The sequence below is a fragment of the Cetorhinus maximus genome, chromosome 4 (genome assembly GCF_964194155.1).
Source record: "Cetorhinus maximus chromosome 4, sCetMax3.hap1.1, whole genome shotgun sequence".
NCBI classification, from domain to species: Eukaryota; Metazoa; Chordata; class Chondrichthyes; order Lamniformes; family Cetorhinidae; genus Cetorhinus; species Cetorhinus maximus.
The window spans coordinates 131,589,325-131,601,953 of record NC_135882.1 but is presented as its reverse complement, the minus strand read 5'-3'; the positions used below and the strand labels follow the sequence as shown (position 1 = coordinate 131,601,953).

The 12,629-nt window shown below is 52.2% G+C and overlaps 10 non-coding genes across 10 annotated transcripts; 4 read left to right on the top strand and 6 right to left on the bottom strand.

Annotated features, from left to right (window-relative positions):
• Positions 1 to 1,805: 1,805 nt before the first annotated feature.
• On the bottom strand, positions 1,806 to 1,878 carry trnam-cau (transfer RNA methionine (anticodon CAU)). Its single transcript has one exon. It is a non-coding gene; the product is annotated as a tRNA-Met (tRNA).
• A 1,328-nt stretch (positions 1,879 to 3,206) lies between these two features.
• trnaa-ugc (transfer RNA alanine (anticodon UGC)) lies at positions 3,207 to 3,279 on the top strand. The gene has a single exon. It is a non-coding gene; the product is annotated as a tRNA-Ala (tRNA).
• A 206-nt stretch (positions 3,280 to 3,485) lies between these two features.
• trnam-cau (transfer RNA methionine (anticodon CAU)) lies at positions 3,486 to 3,558 on the bottom strand. Its single transcript has one exon. It is a non-coding gene; the product is annotated as a tRNA-Met (tRNA).
• Positions 3,559 to 4,886: 1,328 nt separating this feature from the next.
• Positions 4,887 to 4,959, top strand: trnaa-agc (transfer RNA alanine (anticodon AGC)). Its single transcript has one exon. It is a non-coding gene; the product is annotated as a tRNA-Ala (tRNA).
• A 1,868-nt stretch (positions 4,960 to 6,827) lies between these two features.
• On the bottom strand, positions 6,828 to 6,900 carry trnam-cau (transfer RNA methionine (anticodon CAU)). Its single transcript has one exon. It is a non-coding gene; the product is annotated as a tRNA-Met (tRNA).
• Positions 6,901 to 8,505: 1,605 nt separating this feature from the next.
• Positions 8,506 to 8,578, bottom strand: trnam-cau (transfer RNA methionine (anticodon CAU)). Its single transcript has one exon. It is a non-coding gene; the product is annotated as a tRNA-Met (tRNA).
• Positions 8,579 to 9,904: 1,326 nt separating this feature from the next.
• Positions 9,905 to 9,977, top strand: trnaa-ugc (transfer RNA alanine (anticodon UGC)). Its single transcript has one exon. It is a non-coding gene; the product is annotated as a tRNA-Ala (tRNA).
• Positions 9,978 to 10,183: 206 nt separating this feature from the next.
• trnam-cau (transfer RNA methionine (anticodon CAU)) lies at positions 10,184 to 10,256 on the bottom strand. The gene has a single exon. It is a non-coding gene; the product is annotated as a tRNA-Met (tRNA).
• A 1,326-nt stretch (positions 10,257 to 11,582) lies between these two features.
• On the top strand, positions 11,583 to 11,655 carry trnaa-ugc (transfer RNA alanine (anticodon UGC)). The gene has a single exon. It is a non-coding gene; the product is annotated as a tRNA-Ala (tRNA).
• Positions 11,656 to 11,861: 206 nt separating this feature from the next.
• On the bottom strand, positions 11,862 to 11,934 carry trnam-cau (transfer RNA methionine (anticodon CAU)). The gene has a single exon. It is a non-coding gene; the product is annotated as a tRNA-Met (tRNA).
• Between the last annotated feature and the right edge of the window lie 695 nt (positions 11,935 to 12,629).

The window sequence follows — 12,629 nt, the reverse complement described above, 5'->3', positions numbered from 1 at the left end:
AACCTCCATGTGCTGCTACAGAGCGAGGCCAAAAGTTTTGTGAGCGCAGCGGAAAGCAAGTTGTCTTGATGTTGCCAGCGGCAGAGTTGTAAATCTGATCTGAATGCAAGAAAAGAAGACACCAAGCACGTTGCCCTCTCTGAGGATTGAACTCAGGACCTTCAGATTATGAGACTGACACACTGCCTACTGCACTAAGATGGAACACTGCAAGATCCTCGTCAGCTGGGCTCCAGCCTGCGTGGGGGAATTAGATCAAATAGCAGAACGCTCACTTTGCATGTGTGTGGCAGTGAGATGGATGGCCACCTTGTCCAGTTTGCATTTTACCTGGGGACAAAGCTTCAGGCAGAGCAGTTGTGTCGCTGAGCCCACAGTTCACAAATGTCCAGAGTGCTGCCATGTGCTGCCACACAGAGAGGCCAAATGAATGGGGTGCGGCAGCAAAGCAAGATGTCTCGATTTTTGCCGGCAGCGGCGATGGAAATGTGAGGTGAGTGCATGCAAAGAATGTGCAAACCTCTCGGGCCTGTGTGCGGATTCAACTCAAGACCTTCGGACGATGAGAGTGACACGTTGCCGACTGCGCTAAGAAGGCATGCTGTGACGCTTGGCAGATAGCATAACCAATTAGGCAAGAGTACAAGGTACATCAGGCCACAATGCATTGTTTGCAGAAACCTTCGAGCTAGACATGAGTACGAGACGTCAGCCTCCGATCCGTATCCAGTCACGTTTGCCGTGACACCACAGGCCCAACCGGCAGAGAAAGCAGGTGGCTCGCAGTGCGCCAGTGTGTGGCATGAAGAGGCAGGTGAAGCCCTTGACATCTGAAGGTGCATGGCCAACAAACAGCAAAGACTGTGGGCTTCAATGCTTCGCCTCGATTGCTCAGTTGATAGAGTGGAGGATTGGAGAGGAGAACGTATCAAAGTCATCCTTAGGTCAATGCTCGAATGGCGAATAAACGGTGCGTGTGTGTGCGTGTGTGGTTTTCGAACAAGCGTGTGGTAAGCAACGCTTAGCTGAAAGCAGAATTCTTAACTTGCTACCTAGATTACAGCTTACCATGTTGCCTTCATGGCCCAGGAGCCATCTTTCCCCGTCTGAAAACAGCCCGTACACGGCGGTGAGACTTCTGCAGTTGCACCTGATGAGCAGCAGGGTGCACCTTTGAGCAGCAATGCGTCCAATCACGGAGCACTGAGCTGAAAGCAAAAGAAGACTTCTATCACTGAGACAGGGCTCTCGGCTGCTCCCTCACACTTGTGGCGACTGCTAGTTTCTGCTCGACTTGCTTGGAATCTTCAAGCTCGGGCTCTTCACTGTTTCTTTCATTGCCACTGTGGTTTAGCATCCTGCTGGTGTTGTAAGCTGCTGCTGTTCGTACATGCTGATTGGAGCGAAGTATGGCTGTGCTCAGGCCACAGGCCGACCCCATGCAGAATTGCTCTGCTGGCCCAGGATCGTCTTGGAGACAGGTGCTGATAAGATCCTGGGCAGCAAGTGTGAGCAAAGCACCTGACTGTGTGGGGGAATTAGCTCAAATGGTAGAGCGCTTGCTTTGCATGCGAGAGGTAGTGGGATCGATGCCCACATTCTCCACTTTGGCGTCCTCCTAGGGCAAAGGCTTGAGAGGCAGCAGTTTCTTTGTTGAGCCCACAATTCACAAATCTGCAGAACCTCCATGTGCTGCTGCAGAGCGAGGCCAAATGTTTTGCGAGCGCAGCGGAAAGCAAGGTGTCTTGATTTTTGCCAGCAGCAGAGTTGGAAATCTGATCTGAATGCAAGAAAAGAATGCACTGAGCCCTCTCTGAGGATTGATCTCAGGACCTTCAGATTATGAGACTGACACGCTGCCTACTGCGCTAAGAAGGCACACTGCAAAACCCTCGTCAGCTGGGCTCAAGCCTGCGTGGGGGAATGAGATCAAATAGCAGAACGCTCACTTTGCATGTGTGTGGCAGTGAGACGGATGGCCACCTTCTCCGGTTTGCATTTTACCTGGGGACAAAGCATCAGGCAGAGCAGTTGTGTCGCTGAGGCCACAGTTCACAAATGTCCAGAGTGCTGCCATGTGCTGCCACACAGAGAGGCCAAATGAATGGGGTGCGGCAGCAAAGCAAGATGTCTCGATTTTTGCCGGCAGCGGCGATGGAAATGTGAGGTGAGTGCATGCAAAGAATGTGCAAAGCTCTCTGGCCTCTGTGCGGATTCAACTCAAGACCTTCGGATGATGAGAGTGACACGTTGCCGACTGCGCTAAGAAGGCATGCTGTGACGCTTGGCAGATAGCATAACCAATTAGGCAAGAGTACAAGGTACATCAGGCCACAATGCATTGTTTGCAGAAACCTTCGAGCTAGACATGAGTACGAGACGTCAGCCTCCGATCCGTAGTCAGTCACGTATGCCGTGACACCACAGGCCCAACCAGCAGAGAAAGCAGGTGGCTCGCAGTGCCCGAGTGTGTGGCATGAAGAGGCAGGTGAAGCCCTCGACGTCTAAAGGTGCATGGCCAACAAACAGCAAAGACTGTGGGCTTCAATGCTTCGCCTCGATTGCTCAGTTGATAGAGCGGAGGACTGGAGAGGAGAACATATCAAAGTCATCCTTAGGTCACTGCTCGAATGGCGAATAAACGGTGCGTGTGTGTGCGTGTGTGGTTTTCGAACAAACGTGTGGTAAGCAACGCTTAGCTGAAAGCAGAATTCTTAACTTGCTACCTAGATTACAGCATAACATGTTGCCGTCATGGCACAGGAGCCATCTTTCCCCGTCTGAAAACAGCCCGTACACGGCGGTGAGTCTTCTGCAGTTGCACCTGAAGAGCAGCAGGGGGCACCTTTGAGCATCAATGCGTCCAATCACGGAGCACTGAGCTGAAAGCAAAAGAAGACTTCTATCACTTAGACAGGGCTCTCGGCTGCTCCCTCACACTTGTGGCGACTGCTAGTTTCTGCTCGACTTGCTTGGAATCTTCAAGCTCGGGCTCTTCACTGTTTCTTTCATTGCCACTGTGGTTTAGCATCCTGCTGGTGCTGTAAGCTGCTGCTGTTCGTACATGCTGATTGGAGCGAAGTATGGCTGTGCTCAGGCCGCAGGCCGACCCTATGCAGAATTGCTCTGCTGGCCCAGGATCGTCTTGGAGACAGGTGCTGATAAGATCCTGGGCAGCAAGTGTGAGCAAAGCACCCGACTGTGTGGGGGAATTAGCTCAAATGGTAGAGCGCTCGCTTTGCATGCGAGAGGTAGTGGGATCGATGCCCACATTCTCCACTTTGGCGTCCTCCTAGGGCAAAGGCTTGAGAGGCGGCAGTTTCTTTGTTGAGCCCACAGTTCACAAATCTGCAGAACCTCCATGTGCTGCTACAGAGCGAGGCCAAAAGTTTTGTGAGCGCAGCGGAAAGCAAGGTGTCTTGATGTTGCCAGCAGCAGAGTTGTAAATCTGATCTGAATGCAAGAAAAGAAGACACCAAGCACATTGCCCTCTCTGAGGATTGAACTCAGGACCTTCAGATTATGAGACTGACACGCTGCCTACTGCGCTAAGAAGGCACACTGCAAAACCCTCGTCAGCTGGGCTCAAGCCTGCGTGGGGGAATTAGATCAAATAGCAGAACGCTCACTTTGCATGTGTGTGGCAGTGAGACGGATGGCCACCTTCTCCGGTTTGCATTTTACCTGGGGACAAAGCATCAGGCAGAGCAGTTGTGTCGCTGAGCCCACAGTTCACAAATGTCCAGAGTGCTGCCATGTGCTGCCACACAGAGAGGCCAAATGAATGGGGTGCGGCAGCAAAGCAAGATGTCTCGATTTTTGCCGGCAGCGGCGATGGAAATGTGAGGTGAGTGCATGCAAAGAATGTGCAAAGCTCTCTGGCCTCTGTGCGGATTCAACTCAAGACCTTCGGATGATGAGAGTGACACGTTGCCGACTGCGCTAAGAAGGCATGCTGTGACGCTTGGCAGATAGCATAACCAATTAGGCAAGAGTACAAGGTACATCAGGCCACAATGCATTGTTTGCAGAAACCTTCGAGCTAGACATGAGTACGAGACGTCAGCCTCCGATCCGTAGTCAGTCACGTATGCCGTGACACCACAGGCCCAACCAGCAGAGAAAGCAGGTGGCTCGCAGTGCCCGAGTGTGTGGCATGAAGAGGCAGGTGAAGCCCTCGACGTCTAAAGGTGCATGGCCAACAAACAGCAAAGACTGTGGGCTTCAATGCTTCGCCTCGATTGCTCAGTTGATAGAGCGGAGGACTGGAGAGGAGAACATATCAAAGTCATCCTTAGGTCACTGCTCGAATGGCGAATAAACGGTGCGTGTGTGTGCGTGTGTGGTTTTCGAACAAACGTGTGGTAAGCAACGCTTAGCTGAAAGCAGAATTCTTAACTTGCTACCTAGATTACAGCATAACATGTTGCCGTCATGGCACAGGAGCCATCTTTCCCCGTCTGAAAACAGCCCGTACACGGCGGTGAGTCTTCTGCAGTTGCACCTGATGAGCAGCAGGGGGCACCTTTGAGCATCAATGCGTCCAATCACGGAGCACTGAGCTGAAAGCAAAAGAAGACTTCTATCACTTAGACAGGGCTCTCGGCTGCTCCCTCACACTTGTGGCGACTGCTAGTTTCTGCTCGACTTGCTTGGAATCTTCAAGCTCGGGCTCTTCACTGTTTCTTTCATTGCCACTGTGGTTTAGCATCCTGCTGGTGCTGTAAGCTGCTGCTGTTCGTACATGCTGATTGGAGCGAAGTATGGCTGTGCTCAGGCCGCAGGCCGACCCTATGCAGAATTGCTCTGCTGGCCCAGGATCGTCTTGGAGACAGGTGCTGATAAGATCCTGGGCAGCAAGTGTGAGCAAAGCACCCGACTGTGTGGGGGAATTAGCTCAAATGGTAGAGCGCTCGCTTAGCATGCGAGAGGTAGTGGGATCGATGCCCACATTCTCCACTTTGGCGTTCCCCTCAGGGAAAGGCTTGAGGCGCAGCAGTTTTTTTGTTGAGCCCACAGTTCACAAATCTGCAGAACCTCCATGTGCTGCTGCAGAGCGAGGCCAAATGTTTTGCGAGCGCTGCGGCAAGCAAGGTGTCTTGATTTTTGCCAGCAGCAGAGTTGGAAATCTGATCTGAATGCAAGAAAAGAATGCACCGAGCCCTCTCTGAGGATTGAACTCAGGACCTTCAGATTATGAGACTGACACACTGCCTACTGCACTAAGATGGAACACTGCAAGGCCCTCGTCAGCTGGGCTCCAGCCTGCGTGGGGGAATTAGATCAAATAGCAGAACGCTCACTTTGCATGTGTGTGGCAGTGAGATGGATGGCCACCTTGTCCCGTTTACATTTTACCTGGGGACAAAGCTTCAGGCAGAGCAGTTGTGTCGCTGAGCCCACAGTTCACAAATGTCCAGAGTGCTGCCATGTGCTGCCACACAGAGAGGCCAAATGAATGGGGTGCTGCAGCAAAGCAAGATGTCTCGATTTTTGCCGGCAGCGGCGATGGAAATGTGAGGTGAGTGCATGCAAAGAATGTGCAAAACACTCTGGCCTCTGTACGGATTCAACTCAAGACCTTCGGATGATGAGAGTGACACGCTGCCGAATGCGCTAAGAAGGCATGCTGTGACGCTTGGCAGATAGCAGAACCAATTAGGCCAGAGAACAAGGTACATCAGGCCACAATGCAATGCTTGCAGAAACCCTCGAGCTAGACATGAGTACGAGACGTCAGCCTCCGATCCGTAGCCAGTCACGTTTGCCGTGACACCACAGGCCCAACCGGCAGAGAAAGCAGGTGGCTCGCAGTGCGCCAGTGTGTGGCATGAAGAGGCAGGTGAAGCCCTTGACGTCTGAAGGTGCATGGCCAACAAACAGCAAAGACTGTGGCCTTCAATGCTTCGCCTCGATTGCTCAGTTGATAGAGCGGAGAATTGGAGAGGAGAACGTATCAAAGTCATCCTTAGGTCAATGCTCGAATGGCTAATAAACGGTGCGTGTGTGGTTTTCGAACAAGCGTGTGGTAAGCAACGCTTAGCTGAAAGCAGAATTCTTAACTTGCTACCTAGATTACAGCATAACATGTTGCCGTCATGGCACAGGAGCCATCTTTCCCCGTCTGAAAACAGCCCGTACACGGCGGTGAGTCTTCTGCAGTTGCACCTGAAGAGCAGCAGGGGGCACCTTTGAGCAGCAATGCGTCCAATCACGGAGCACTGAGCTGAAAGCAAAAGAAGACTTCTATCACTGAGACAGGGCTCTCGACTGCTCCCTCACACTTGTGGCGACTGCTAGTTTCTGCTCGACTTGCTTGGAATCTTCAAGCTCGGCTCTTCACTGTTTCTTTCATTGCCACTGTGGTTTAGCATCCTGCTGGTTCTGTAATCTGCTGCTGTTCATACATGCTGATTGGAGCGAATATGGCTGTGCTCAGGCCACAGGCCGACCCTATGCAGAATTGCTCTGCTGGCCCAGGATCGTCTTGGAGACAAGTGCTGAGGATATCCTGGGCAGCAAGCGTGAGCAAAGAACCTGACTGCGTGGGGGAATTAGCTCAAATGGTAGAGCGCTCGCTTAGCATGTGAGAGGTAGTGGGATCGATGCCCACATTCTCCACTTTGGCGTCCTCCTAGGGCAAAGGCTTGAGAGGCGGCAGTTTCTTTGTTGAGCCCACAGTTCACAAATCTGCAGAACCTCCATGTGCTGCTACAGAGCGAGGCCAAAAGTTTTGTGAGCGCAGCGGAAAGCAAGGTGTCTTGATGTTGCCAGCAGCAGAGTTGTAAATCTGATCTGAATGCAAGAAAAGAAGACACCAAGCACATTGCCCTCTCTGAGAATTGAACTCAGGACTTTCAGATTATGAGACTGACGCGCTGCCTACTGCGCTAAGAAGGCACACTGCAAAACCCTCGTCAGCTGGGCTCAAGCCTGCGTGGGGGAATTAGATCAAATAGCAGAACGCTCACTTTGCATGTGTGTGGCAGTGAGATGGATGGCCACCTTCTCCGGTTTGCATTTTACCTGGGGACAAAGCTTCAGGCAGAGCAGTTGTGTCGCTGAGCCCACAGTTCACAAATGTCCAGAGTGCTGCCATGTGCTGCCACACAGAGAGACCAAATGAATGGGGTGCTGCAGCAAAGCAAGATGTCTCGATTTTTGCCGGCAGCGGCGATGGAAATGTGAGGTGAGTGCATGCAAAGAATGTGCAAAACACTCTGGCCTCTGTACGGATTCGACTCAAGACCTTCGGACGATGAGAGTGACACGCTGCCGAATGCGCTAAGAAGGCATGCTGTGACGCTTGGCAGATAGCAGAACCAATTAGGCCAGAGAACAAGGTACATCAGGCCACAATGCAATGCTTGCAGAAACCCTCGAGCTAGACATGAGTACGAGACGTCAGCCTCCGATCCGTAGTCAGTCACGTATGCCGTGACACCACAGGCCCAACCAGCAGAGAAAGCAGGTGGCTCGCAGTGCCCGAGTGTGTGGCATGAAGAGGCAGGTGAAGCCCTCGACGTCTAAAGGTGCATGGCCAACAAACAGCAAAGACTGTGGGCTTCAATGCTTCGCCTCGATTGCTCAGTTGATAGAGCGGAGGACTGGAGAGGAGAACATATCAAAGTCATCCTTAGGTCACTGCTCGAATGGCGAATAAACGGTGCGTGTGTGTGCGTGTGTGGTTTTCGAACAAACGTGTGGTAAGCAACGCTTAGCTGAAAGCAGAATTCTTAACTTGCTACCTAGATTACAGCATAACATGTTGCCGTCATGGCACAGGAGCCATCTTTCCCCGTCTGAAAACAGCCCGTACACGGCGGTGAGTCTTCTGCAGTTGCACCTGAAGAGCAGCAGGGGGCACCTTTGAGCAGCAATGCGTCCAATCACGGAGCACTGAGCTGAAAGCAAAAGAAGACTTCTATCACTGAGACAGGGCTCTCGGCTGCTCCCTCACACTTGTGGCGACTGCTAGTTTCTGCTCGACTTGCTTGGAATCTTCAAGCTCGGCTCTTCACTGTTTCTTTCATTGCCACTGTGGTTTAGCATCCTGCTGGTTCTGTAATCTGCTGCTGTTCATACATGCTGATTGGAGCGAATATGGCTGTGCTCAGGCCACAGGCCGACCCTATGCAGAATTGCTCTGCTGGCCCAGGATCGTCTTGGAGACAAGTGCTGAGGAGATCCTGGGCAGCAAGCGTGAGCAAAGCACCTGACTGTGTGGGGGAATTAGCTCAAATGGTAGAGCGCTCGCTTAGCATGTGAGAGGTAGTGGGATCGATGCCCACATTCTCCACTTTGACGTCCTCCTAGGGCAAAGGCTTGAGAGGCGGCAGTTTCTTTGTTGAGCCCACAGTTCACAAATCTGCAGAACCTCCATGTGCTGCTACAGAGCGAGGCCAAAAGTTTTGTGAGCGCAGCGGAAAGCAAGGTGTCTTGATGTTGCCAGCAGCAGAGTTGTAAATCTGATCTGAATGCAAGAAAAGAAGACACCAAGCACATTGCCCTCTCTGAGGATTGAACTCAGGACCTTCAGATTATGAGACTGACGCGCTGCCTACTGCGCTAAGAAGGCACACTGCAAAACCCTCGTCAGCTGGGCTCAAGCCTGCGTGGGGGAATGAGATCAAATAGCAGAACGCTCACTTTGCATGTGTGTGGCAGTGAGATGGATGGCCACCTTCTCCGGTTTGCATTTTACCTGGGGACAAAGCATCAGGCAGAGCAGTTGTGTCGCTGAGCCCACAGTTCACAAATGTCCAGAGTGCTGCCATGTGCTGCCACACAGAGAGGCCAAACGAATGGGGTGCTGCAGCAAAGCAAGATGTCTCGATTTTTGCCGGCAGCGGCGATGGAAATGTGAGGTGAGTGCATGCAAAGAATGTGCAAAGCTCTCTGGCCTGTGTGCGGATTCAACTCAAGACCTTCGGATGATGAGAGTGACACGTTGCCGAATGCGCTAAGAAGGCATGCTGTGACGCTTGGCAGATAGCAGAACCAATTAGGCCAGAGAACAAGGTACATCAGGCCACAATGCAATGCTTGCAGAAACCCTCGAGCTAGACATGAGTACGAGACGTCAGCCTCCGATCCGTAGTCAGTCACGTATGCCGTGACACCACAGGCCCAACCAGCAGAGAAAGCAGGTGGCTCGCAGTGCCCGAGTGTGTGGCATGAAGAGGCAGGTGAAGCCCTCGACGTCTAAAGGTGCATGGCCAACAAACAGCAAAGACTGTGGGCTTCAATGCTTCGCCTCGATTGCTCAGTTGATAGAGCGGAGGACTGGAGAGGAGAACATATCAAAGTCATCCTTAGGTCACTGCTCGAATGGCGAATAAACGGTGCGTGTGTGTGCGTGTGTGGTTTTCGAACAAACGTGTGGTAAGCAACGCTTAGCTGAAAGCAGAATTCTTAACTTGCTACCTAGATTACAGCATAACATGTTGCCGTCATGGCACATGAGCCATCTTTCCCCGTCTGAAAACAGCCCGTACACGGCGGTGAGTCTTCTGCAGTTGCACCTGAAGAGCAGCAGGGGGCACCTTTGAGCAGCAATGCGTCCAATCACGGAGCACTGAGCTGAAAGCAAAAGAAGACTTCTATCACTGAGACAGGGCTCTCGGCTGCTCCCTCACACTTGTGGCGACTGCTAGTTTCTGCTCGACTTGCTTGGAATCTTCAAGCTCGGCTCTTCACTGTTTCTTTCATTGCCACTGTGGTTTAGCATCCTGCTGGTTCTGTAATCTGCTGCTGTTCATACATGCTGATTGGAGCGAATATGGCTGTGCTCAGGCCACAGGCCGACCCTATGCAGAATTGCTCTGCTGGCCCAGGATCGTCTTGGAGACAAGTGCTGAGGAGATCCTGGGCAGCAAGCGTGAGCCAAGCACCTGACTGTGTGGGGGAATTAGCTCAAATGGTAGAGCGCTCGCTTTGCATGCGAGAGGTAGTGGGATCGATGCCCACATTCTCCACTTTGGCGTCCTCCTAGGGCAAAGGCTTGAGAGGCGGCAGTTTCTTTGTTGAGCCCACAGTTCACAAATCTGCAGAACCTCCATGTGCTGCTACAGAGCGAGGCCAAAAGTTTTGTGAGCGCAGCGGAAAGCAAGGTGTCTTCATGTTGCCAGCAGCAGAGTTGTAAATCTGATCTGAATGCAAGAAAAGAAGACACCAAGCACATTGCCCTCTCTGAGGATTGAACTCAGGACCTTCAGATTATGAGACTGACACGCTGCCTACTGCGCTAAGAAGGCACACTGCAAAACCCTCGTCAGCTGGGCTCAAGCCTGCGTGGGGGAATTAGATCAAATAGCAGAACGCTCACTTTGCATGTGTGTGGCAGTGAGATGGATGGCCACCTTCTCCGGTTTGCATTTTACCTGGGGACAAAGCATCAGGCAGAGCAGTTGTGTCGCTGAGCCCACAGTTCACAAATGTCCAGAGTGCTGCCATGTGCTGCCACACAGAGAGGCCAAACGAATGGGGTGCTGCAGCAAAGCAAGATGTCTCGATTTTTGCCGGCAGCGGCGATGGAAATGTGAGGTGAGTGCATGCAAAGAATGTGCAAAGCTCTCTGGCCTGTGTGCGGATTCAACTCAAGACCTTCGGATGATGAGAGTGACACGTTGCCGAATGCGCTAAGAAGGCATGCTGTGACGCTTGGCAGATAGCAGAACCAATTAGGCCAGAGAACAAGGTACATCAGGCCACAATGCAATGCTTGCAGAAACCCTCGAGCTAGACATGAGTACGAGACGTCAGCCTCCGATCCGTAGTCAGTCACGTATGCCGTGACACCACAGGCCCAACCAGCAGAGAAAGCAGGTGGCTCGCAGTGCCCGAGTGTGTGGCATGAAGAGGCAGGTGAAGCCCTCGACGTCTAAAGGTGCATGGCCAACAAACAGCAAAGACTGTGGGCTTCAATGCTTCGCCTCGATTGCTCAGTTGATAGAGCGGAGGACTGGAGAGGAGAACATATCAAAGTCATCCTTAGGTCACTGCTCGAATGGCGAATAAACGGTGCGTGTGTGTGCGTGTGTGGTTTTCGAACAAACGTGTGGTAAGCAACGCTTAGCTGAAAGCAGAATTCTTAACTTGCTACCTAGATTACAGCATAACATGTTGCCGTCATGGCACATGAGCCATCTTTCCCCGTCTGAAAACAGCCCGTACACGGCGGTGAGTCTTCTGCAGTTGCACCTGAAGAGCAGCAGGGGGCACCTTTGAGCAGCAATGCGTCCAATCACGGAGCACTGAGCTGAAAGCAAAAGAAGACTTCTATCACTGAGACAGGGCTCTCGGCTGCTCCCTCACACTTGTGGCGACTGCTAGTTTCTGCTCGACTTGCTTGGAATCTTCAAGCTCGGCTCTTCACTGTTTCTTTCATTGCCACTGTGGTTTAGCATCCTGCTGGTTCTGTAATCTGCTGCTGTTCATACATGCTGATTGGAGCGAATATGGCTGTGCTCAGGCCACAGGCCGACCCTATGCAGAATTGCTCTGCTGGCCCAGGATCGTCTTGGAGACAGGTGCTGAGGAGATCCTGGGCAGCAAGCGTGAGCAAAGCACCTGACTGTGTGGGGGAATTAGCTCAAATGGTAGAGCGCTCGCTTTGCATGCGAGAGGTAGTGGGATCGATGCCCACATTCTCCACTTTGGCGTCCTCCTAGGGCAAAGGCTTGAGAGGCGGCAGTTTCTTTGTTGAGCCCACAGTTCACAAATCTGCAGAACCTCCATGTGCTGCTACAGAGCGAGGCCAAAAGTTTTGTGAGCGCAGCGGAAAGCAAGTTGTCTTGATGTTGCCAGCGGCAGAGTTGTAAATCTGATCTGAATGCAAGAAAAGAAGACACCAAGCACGTTGCCCTCTCTGAGGATTGAACTCAGGACCTTCAGATTATGAGACTGACGCGCTGCCTACTGCGCTAAGAAGGCACACTGCAAAACCCTCGTCGGCTGGGCTCAAGCCTGCGTGGGGGAATTAGATCAAATAGCAGAACGCTCACTTTGCATGTGTGTGGCAGTGAGACGGATGGCCACCTTCTCCGGTTTGCATTTTACCTGGGGACAAAGCATCAGGCAGAGCAGTTGTGTCGCTGAGGCCACAGTTCACAAATGTCCAGAGTGCTGCCATGTGCTGCCACACAGAGAGGCCAAATGAATGGGGTGCGGCAGCAAAGCAAGATGTCTCGATTTTTGCCGGCAGCGGCGATGGAAATGTGAGGTGAGTGCATGCAAAGAAGGTGCAAAGCACTCTGGCCTCTGTACGGATTCAACTCAAGACCTTCGGATGATGAGAGTGACACGCTGCCGAATGCGCTAAGAAGGCATGCTGTGACGCTTGGCAGATAGCATAACCAATTAGGCCAGAGAACAAGGTACATCAGGCCACAATGCATTGTTTGCAGAAACCTTCGAGCTAGACATGAGTACGAGACGTCAGCCTCCGATCCGTATCCAGTCACGTTTGCCGTGACATCACAGGCCCAACCGGCAGAGAAAGCAGGTGGCTCGCAGTGCGCCAGTGTGTGGCATGAAGAGGCAGGTGAAGCCCTTGACGTCTGAAGGTGCATGGCCAACAAACAGCAAAGACTGTGGGCTTCAATGCTTCGCCTCGATTGCTCAGTTGA